We start from the raw sequence: 8,293 nt of genomic DNA on the forward strand, positions 1-8,293 counted from the left end.
CCCGCAGTCCAATGCCACCTGCAGCTCCTACCTGCCGCTCCCACTCATCCCAGTCCCATTGTGCCTGCTGCCAGGCTCATGCCCAATCAGTCCCCATCGGGAGAGGCTCTCGCTGCCACAGCAGTGCTCACCAGCCATGAGCCCTGCTTCTGGTGCCCTCCCAAGGGGAGTGGCCTGTAGGATTGGGCTGAAACCGGTTCGCTGACATCCCCCGAGGGGTCTCGGATTGCAAGAGGGCACAGGCCAAGCTGAGGGAGCCCACCGGTGCACGATCGGGCCAAGGAGGGACCGCAGGAGGGCTCCAGGGTGTGTCTGGCCCATCTCGCTCAGTCCCGATCGGCCAGACCCCAGCAGCAAGCTAACCTATGGGTCGGAGCATCTGCCCCATGGTGGTCAATGCATGTCACAGCGAGTGGTTGAGCAGCCTTAGCATATCATTAGCATATCACATTTTGATTGGTTCGGTTGTTCTGTCGTTTGGTCTATTTGCATATTACCCTTTTATTATATAGGATTATTAATGAACTACAATGTTCACTAATGACTGATTACTATAATCGTGTTGCATTCATTTCCCTTACGTACCTTACGTGCCTTACGCTCAGGCGCACCATTTCTCTCCACTAATACCAGCATCGAATATTTTAGCAGCCGATTGCCACACCATTAGTCTTGGACTGACCTTTTTGGTGTGCGCAACAGGAAATATTTCGCTTTCGGAGAACAAGAAAAATAGGTTTATTTGCATTACGCTTATTAATTTGTGCAGTTATTCAGTGTCTGGTAAGTTAATGTTCAAGAAAAAATACTAATTTTTATTAAAATGTTCTATTATTTTATGTTAACGATTACTCATTTATTTCAGCCCTTTGTATTCAGCATGTCTCTATCGAAATCAAGTGGTAGTGAAAATAAATGAAAAATTGCTGACGAACATCGGAATTTCCAAGAAAAGTGGGAATTGGAGTATTTTTGCTGTGAAGTAAAAATATAAAATAATCTGCTTGATATGTAATAATGCTATTAGTGTACCAAAGTTATACATTGAGAATTGAAGCTTTTGGTGTTTTTTTTTGGACCCACATAAAATTAAACCTTGTTTATTTGGCCCGTGCTAGACTTTGAGTTTGACATGCTTGCTTTAGACCCTTTGGATAGACACAGGGCTTCTAAGAAGGTTAAGGGCATACTTCTTAGATCCTCCCTGCTGGACAACAGGACTAAGAATCTCACAGCAACCTCACAGGTGGCGTAGGTGGGAAGGGCCTTTCTGGAACAAATGCAGGTGCGACTTTTGTCTATGGAGTAGATTATAATATGACATATTAGAAACCCACAAGTTTTTAACAGAATTATATCAGCTTGGATTAAGAGAATTCAAAATGAAAAGAGACCTATTTTATGGGCAGGAAGCAGGCTGAGAAGTCTCTTTGGTTGCTAATACTGACCCTTTCATCTGGAAAAGGAAGGGTAACTTAGAGTCTGAAGCCAAGAGCCATGGACAACCACTCCCAGAGAGCAGGATCAGGCCCCCAGGAAGGAACTGGCATGCTTTTAGAATTGCTCTGCACACTTTTTTCTTCTGTTTTGAGTGGGAATATCTGCTGTTATCTGGTGCCTACCTCCTTGTTGTGTGTTGGGTTTGAGGGGAAGATAACTGGTCTCTTGAGTTCCCAGATCTTTAGATCTAGCGGAACGATTCTCCAAGGGACCACACCTGAGGGGCCTCCTCTGCACCAGATCTGATTTAGATGTCGAGGTCCTGGGTTCGGAGCCGGAGCCTGGTGACTTTGCAGATGGACTTTGGGGGTCTTGGAGGGTAAGTGTATTTTTGAATGTGTGAGGGTCGTGGTTCACTGGGGACCAGCAGGCAGACAGTGGTAGCTAGTCTTCAAAGCTAGCACCCAGAGAACCACATCTATCTCCTGGTATTCATGGCCTTGAACCCTGCTGTCCTTGTGACTTACTTTTGGCCAATAGAAAGCAGTGACAGTGATGCTTCATGATTTCTGAGGACAGGTCCTAGGGAGCCTTTTGGCTTCTGCCTGGGTCTTAGAATGGTCACTTTGGGATGGGCCAGCCAGCATGTGAGCAGTCTGGTTTCTTTGAGACTGCCGTGCTATGTGGGAGCCAAGCTAGCCATGTGGAAAGGTCACCTGGAGAAAACAATATGGTCAGCCAGACTACACGTGTTCCAGCCGTCCCAGCTGAGGCCCCAGCCAGATGAACCTGCATTTGACTCTAGACCTCACCCCTATTGTACCTCAGGTTTTGAAAATTTAATGAAATCTCATTATTTTTCTGAAAATGTCATTCACAGTTCTATCACTGTTCCATGTCTAATCGCCAATGTAAAGAATTGGTATCATACCTCATGCATGTTACATCTTGACCTGCATTTGCGCAAACGTAGGAGAATTATGAATTATTTATATTGGAAAATGTTCCTTAGCTGCCACGTGCAACTGTAGCAAATGCTGTGCTTATCTGCGAGTACCTCTGGAACCACTAAGAAGCAAGACGATTCATGCTTGCCACTGTTGGGACATGCTACTTCCATTGCATTCTTGCTGTCTGAGAGGAAGGATTTGATCAATTAATCTCTTTTCTCTTCCCTCAGTGCTTCCAGCATTCAATCCCTCCCACTCCAGAGCAAGGCCCATCTCTGAGGTCAGTAGCAGCATGACCCATGCGTTCTGACAGCATTCAGACACAGTCTCCCTTCGATTCAAGGACAGAACACCAAGGATGTGGAGGAGCATTCCCTAGGGCCTGGATGGTGTTACACATCCGAGTGGATGTCCAGAGTTAGTGATCATGGTGTGCAAGTGCTGAGTGCTGGATCCCCAGGGACAGAGGGATCCACGTGTTCTTTAACTGTGCAGCGATGTGTGTGCAATGTGGGCCTTCTGAAGTGTGGGCCTCAGAGCTGAGTGTAGTTCCTGGGAAGGAACTTGGCGGGGCCCCTCTTGCCTACCTCTACGGGCATTACTGCTTCCTGGTGCCTGGTACCGGCCTGGCCAAGGCCTCTTGTGCCTCTTTCCTGAAGGTCAGTGGAAGTCGGCCCCTTGGAAGACTCATTCTCACTCTGATTTAGTTCTTTGGTTTGAAGCACATTTCATGGTCAGTTATTAGACTGAAGTAGCAATTGAGTCATTGTCAGCTGCACGTGACTGGCCAATGCAAACAGGTTTAAGCAAAAAGCCTATACAGGGATCCCCCAGTTTTCGAAAGTTTGCGTTACACACTTTGCTTTTACGAAAGATCTGTGTTAGTACCTGTTTTCTTTAAATAATTTTTTAATTTTTCAATTACAGTTGATGTACAATATTATATTCACTTTAGGTATACTACAACCCAGGGACTAGACATTTTTATATCTTACCAAGTGATCACCCTGATAAATCTAGTACCCATCTGACACCATACATAGTTATTACTGGTTAGTACCTGTTTTTGATAACCAAAAGAAATTTGAAAGGGATTTTTGCTTTCATGAAAAAAGGCGAAAAGCATTTAACTTTTGTTTTGCAACAGTCATTAAAGGGGCAGCGCCCACTTGGAGCAGCAAGAGTGGCCCCGCCAAGTTCCTTACCGGGGAACTACACTCAGCATCTCGGGGTCGAGCCCCACAGCTTTAAACTGTGTCTCGATTTATTTTGCGCACATCCCTTAACAAGATGTGTCCTAAGATATCAGAAAAGCCAAAGAGCTCATAAGGGTGTAATGAATGTCCAGTATAAAACTGGACATAAGTGTTTTGATCGTGGGGGGTGAAATAAAGACATAAATTAGTGGTAATTGCTTCGCATCCTGCCATTTCAGCTTAGGAAAGACCTCATAGGAACACTGCTTTTGGATGGGGGGGGGGGGGAGGTGGGCTCCACAACTGGAAAGTCCAAGGGCAGAGATATAGGGCTCAAACTGTTTTAGGGGTGAGGGTTGGGGAGTCCTGGGATGGACAGATGGCCCACCAGGACTTCTAGAGTTGGGGTCGGGGGAAGAGTGCATGGTTCCTTAAGGAAGGGAGGGAGCCAGAAGGAAGCCCGCCCTCCACACCCGATTAAAACCTTTTGCGAAATTCAGTTACTTAGTCTATTGTGCTGGGCACCTGGGCCGGATTTCTCAAGCAGCCCAGCTGGTAGGCACTATCTTCCTGAACCTGTTGCTGCCTGAGCAGATTTTGCACCCACTCCTGTTTCAAAGCTTGCAGTCCCTCGCCAAGCCCCTGGTGCAGGTGTGACCTGCCACCTGCAGAGCAGAAATGTGGGCGAACCCTGAGCCCCGTGAAGGTGGGAGGCTTTCCAGGTGTGGATCACCATTTCTTCAGGTCTCCCCTAGAATCGTAGAAGTCTGTACAATGAACACCGAAGACATCACTTCTGCCAGGGAGCGAGGAGGGCCATTTCCCCACCCCCACTCCCAGCTCTCCTGACAGGCTGGCCGTGGGTGGAGACCCCTGTGGTTGGCCCATCGTAACATTTCACTTCACACAGCTACTCCTTCACCGGCAGGTTGGACAGATTCCCCTCCCAGAGATCCCACAGGGGCCCTCCCTGCATTCCCTTTCCACTGACCCTCCCAGCTGAATGGAGCTGCTGCTCCTTCCTCCTACTCCCCTCATCAGCCCAGAGTCCCCAGTGTTTCATGACACACATTCCCTGGGCGTTTTAGAGTTGGCTGGAAACTAACCATATGAGGAAAGAAGGGAGGTCTGGACAATATGTCCTCAAGGTTGCTTGCCCAAGCTCCGGGAGGCTTGCTGCCCGCCAGCAGTGCATCTATGGATGTGTGGGGGCTACACCTTCAACCAAGACACTTCCGATGGGCTGGCCGGGAGTCCTCCTGGGGGCTCAACCCCCTGCTCTGCTCTGAGTGATGCTTCCTCCCACTTTCTTCTCTGTCTCTCCCTCTCCTTTTCTTCCTTTTTCCTCCTTAGATCTCTATTTCTCTCTCCCCTCCTGTGCTCTCTCTCCCCAACCTAAATGAGGTCAATTAAACAAACCTTGGTAGATACACACTAGGAACATATAAGCCATATCACGTTTTTAAGAATGTTCATTGACATGAAACTCCCTGTGATATGTTGTGGAGGAAAGAGAGCTCATAAGGCATCGTAGGCAGTATGAGCTCTAACCTTCCCCCCCCCCCCCCCCCCCCCCCCCGACAACGAAAATCACACAACACAGAGTCATGTATATAACACTGTAATGCCCACTTCCTTTCAACTATGCTCTTTGGGGTCTAGGCCTGAGTCCCTGGGTCAAGGCCCTTTGAAGACCCAAAGAATGGCGGATCCAGCCAGAGCCAGGAATGCATTTCAAAGGCTGCCCATCCCCCCTGGCCTTGCCCCACAAGGGTGTTTGTCACTTCCTTCCCTTGGGAGCATCCGGAGGGCCTGGCCAAGGGGAGAGATGAAGGCAGAACTGTTGGATCAAAGTCCAAGCACATAATACAGGCACCTCCGGGTCCCACCTAAGGACACGATAATATGCGTTTATTCACACACAAACAGAGAGCAGTGGGCTGGCCTGCCATAAACCGTCTCTTATTACAAAGCCAGAATCTTTTCCATCTGTGTTTAAGCTTCAGCCTATGAAATAATGTCTATAAAAATAAGATTGGAAACGAAAATATTGAAAGCAATAAATTATGGCTACACTGTGTTCCCTCCTGAGGGATGTCCTGGCCAAAGAGCCTTCAATATTTTTATCTAGGGCTGTGCTTTGTAGTATTTCCTCATAAAGCATTCCATTTGCTGACGGGAAGAAGGGGCCGAGACGGCGGAGATTTATTCAATAGAGCTATGGTGCTTGGCTGTCGGTACCTGCCTGGCATTTTAATTTCTCTTCCAAAGCAGCACAGCTCTGCTTGTGGTGGGACTGCACAGTGAAAGCCAAGAGTGGGGCTTTGGGGGGGTGGGGGGGAGAGACTTGTTGGCCAGTTTCCACCACGACACTGTCTCCCTCCTCACAAACCCCCCACCACATCCCCACCCCTATCATGGCCATGAATCCAGACACCATCATCAAATTCCTTCATCGATTCAACACACCTACCATTTCCCAGGCAGGGGCTAGGGCTTGGGAGGGAGGGAAACCTGAAAGATTAGTATGGCACAGATCTGAGAGCTAATAGGCCAGATAAAGAAATAACTTAGAACAAGAAGGGAAGTCGGCAACAAGATACTGAAAAGTTCACCCAGAGTTCAAAGGAGAGAATGACGAGATGGCTTTTGAATTGAGTCTGAAAGGGTGGGTTGGATCTGGACCTGCAGAACTGGAAGGAAAAGGCCTTCTCAGAAGAGAAATTGATGGTAAGAGAACGCGCAAAATTGTGACACATGGAGTGAGTCCAGTCGGGCTGGACCATTAGGTTCATGAGGGGCAGAGTGGGAAATCTGGTTGAAGGATGGGTGAGGCTAGATCAAGAAATATGATGGCCCTGACCGGTTTGGTTCAGTGGATAGAGCATCAGCTTGAGGACTGAAGGTTCCTGGGTTCGATTCTGGTCAAGGGCATATACTTTGGTTGCGGGCACATTCCCAGTAGGGGGTGTGCAGGAGGCAACTGATAGATGTTTCTCTCTCATCGATGTTTCTAACTCTCTAACCCTCTCCCTTCCTCTCTGTAAAAAATCAGTAATAATAATAAAAGAATAAAAGTAGTATTTACCATTAAAAAAAAAGAAATATGACGGACAAAGGACAAGGCCACTCAGTCTAGGGCTTTTGGCTTTTTATATGGTGGAAAGGGGAGGACCAATGGGTAGTTAATTGAGCTGAGGGAGGATAGAGCTGGCTTTGAAGCTAATCACGGTAATGTGATCTGGGGCCAGAGAACATTGTCTTTCTCTCCATATTCCCTTTCCTGAAAGGGACCCAACTCTTCCCTTCTCTTAGCTGCCTCAAAAATTCAACAAAAATGTTGAGCGTTAGCCATTTGCTTGAAATCCTAACCACTTCATACTTTGTCCCTTTCCTTAAACATTTGTGATGGGGAGGAGGGAGAGGGATGAGAATGAAGCACACACGGCCATTAACTATTTTCCATACCTTCTACAGAGTGGATGTTATGTGGGAGAGGTGTGCAGGATGAGGGTACCAGTGCTGGCTGGGTTGGCAGGTGCCACAGAAAGAGAGAGGACAGATTGTGTCAGTTCACACCATCTGTTTTGCCCTTCTTTCTGGGATCAACTAGACAACGTGTTTCTGGAAGGTTCGACTCAGAGGAGAGAACCCCAGGGCCAAGGCAAGGGCATCTCCAAGAACCAATGGGAGGAAGCCTAGGCTCCTCGTGCCTTGGATGGATGGACAAGGCTGGTACTGCCTTCTGTGGCCTTTGTCCTTGGAGTGAGGGTGGCGCTGCCCTCATGCATGTTCCCACTGGAGCTGTATCCAAGGAGGCATTTCCAAGCTCTTTTTAAATTCCTCACTTGGCTTTCCTTAGTAACCAGCCCCCATTGCAAGGACATACCTTATTCTCTCCTATTCTTCTATTCTGTGTAGAGGGAGGAAAGTCGACCAGTTGTCCCACTGGGGCTGGGCCCCGATTCCCCTTCTCTGGCAGTCATTCTGGATGGAGCTTGGATCTCTCCCTCCGTCCCACAGCTCACAGAGCATGAGTCCAAGGAGTTGGGACTATGGGAGAAAAGGCGCCTGTGACCTTCCCCCCCCACGCGGTATTCTCAGGGGACAGAGAGAGGGGTCTCCCAGGCCGAGCGGCAGCAGGGCCAGCATTTGTGGTAGGCGGTGTTTATGCGAGCGCACAAATGTTTATGCGAGATTGCCAAGAGGTTATTTATGAGTCCCCCGGCCCTTCCCCAATAAAAGCTGTTCCCTCGATGTTCTGACAGGCCCCGCATCTGTAACTAATGTGTCACTCGCTCAGCTAATGCAGCTCACTTGTGTTTATTTTTGCTCAAAAGCAATTTATCCAGCCGCTCTGAAAAAAACAGCCCTGTCAGGAGCCTTTTTGGAGCCGAGTGTTTTTTCTCAAAAGAGACTCCAAGTGGCTCGCAGCGCAGGGCAGGCTTCTGGCCTGTGTGCCTGACCGTGTCCGTGGGTCTGTCCCGCGTGTGAGAACCTGCAGGGTGTCTGGCGTGGGCCCTTGCTTTGTCTCTGAGTACATGGATGTGTATCTCTGTGCCTGTTGCCTGGGACTGGGTGGGTCTGAGTGCCCCACATCTAGGAGTTCTGCCTGGGTGTGTTTGGGTTACTTTTTCAAAAGGTATTGGGGGTGGGGCTGGATCTAACTTTGCATTCCTTCTGGTAGAGATAAATCAAAGTTGGGAA

At 48.5% G+C, this 8,293-nt stretch overlaps 1 long non-coding RNA gene across 2 annotated transcripts in view; it reads left to right on the top strand.

The window, feature by feature from the left end:
* LOC106725835 overlaps window positions 1-3,801 on the top strand; it is a 17,697-nt gene extending 13,896 nt beyond the window's left edge. For both annotated transcript variants that reach the window (XR_001361824.1, XR_001361823.1), the window contains exons 3-5: window positions 1,678-1,819; window positions 2,621-2,670; window positions 3,538-3,801. This is a non-coding gene — a long non-coding RNA (uncharacterized LOC106725835). The remainder of the gene's footprint in view (window positions 1-1,677; window positions 1,820-2,620; window positions 2,671-3,537) is intronic.
* The last annotated feature ends 4,492 nt before the right edge of the window (window positions 3,802-8,293 follow it).

This window comes from Myotis brandtii, unplaced genomic scaffold, assembly GCF_000412655.1.
Source record: "Myotis brandtii unplaced genomic scaffold, ASM41265v1 scaffold191, whole genome shotgun sequence".
NCBI lineage: Eukaryota > Metazoa > Chordata > Mammalia > Chiroptera > Vespertilionidae > Myotis > Myotis brandtii.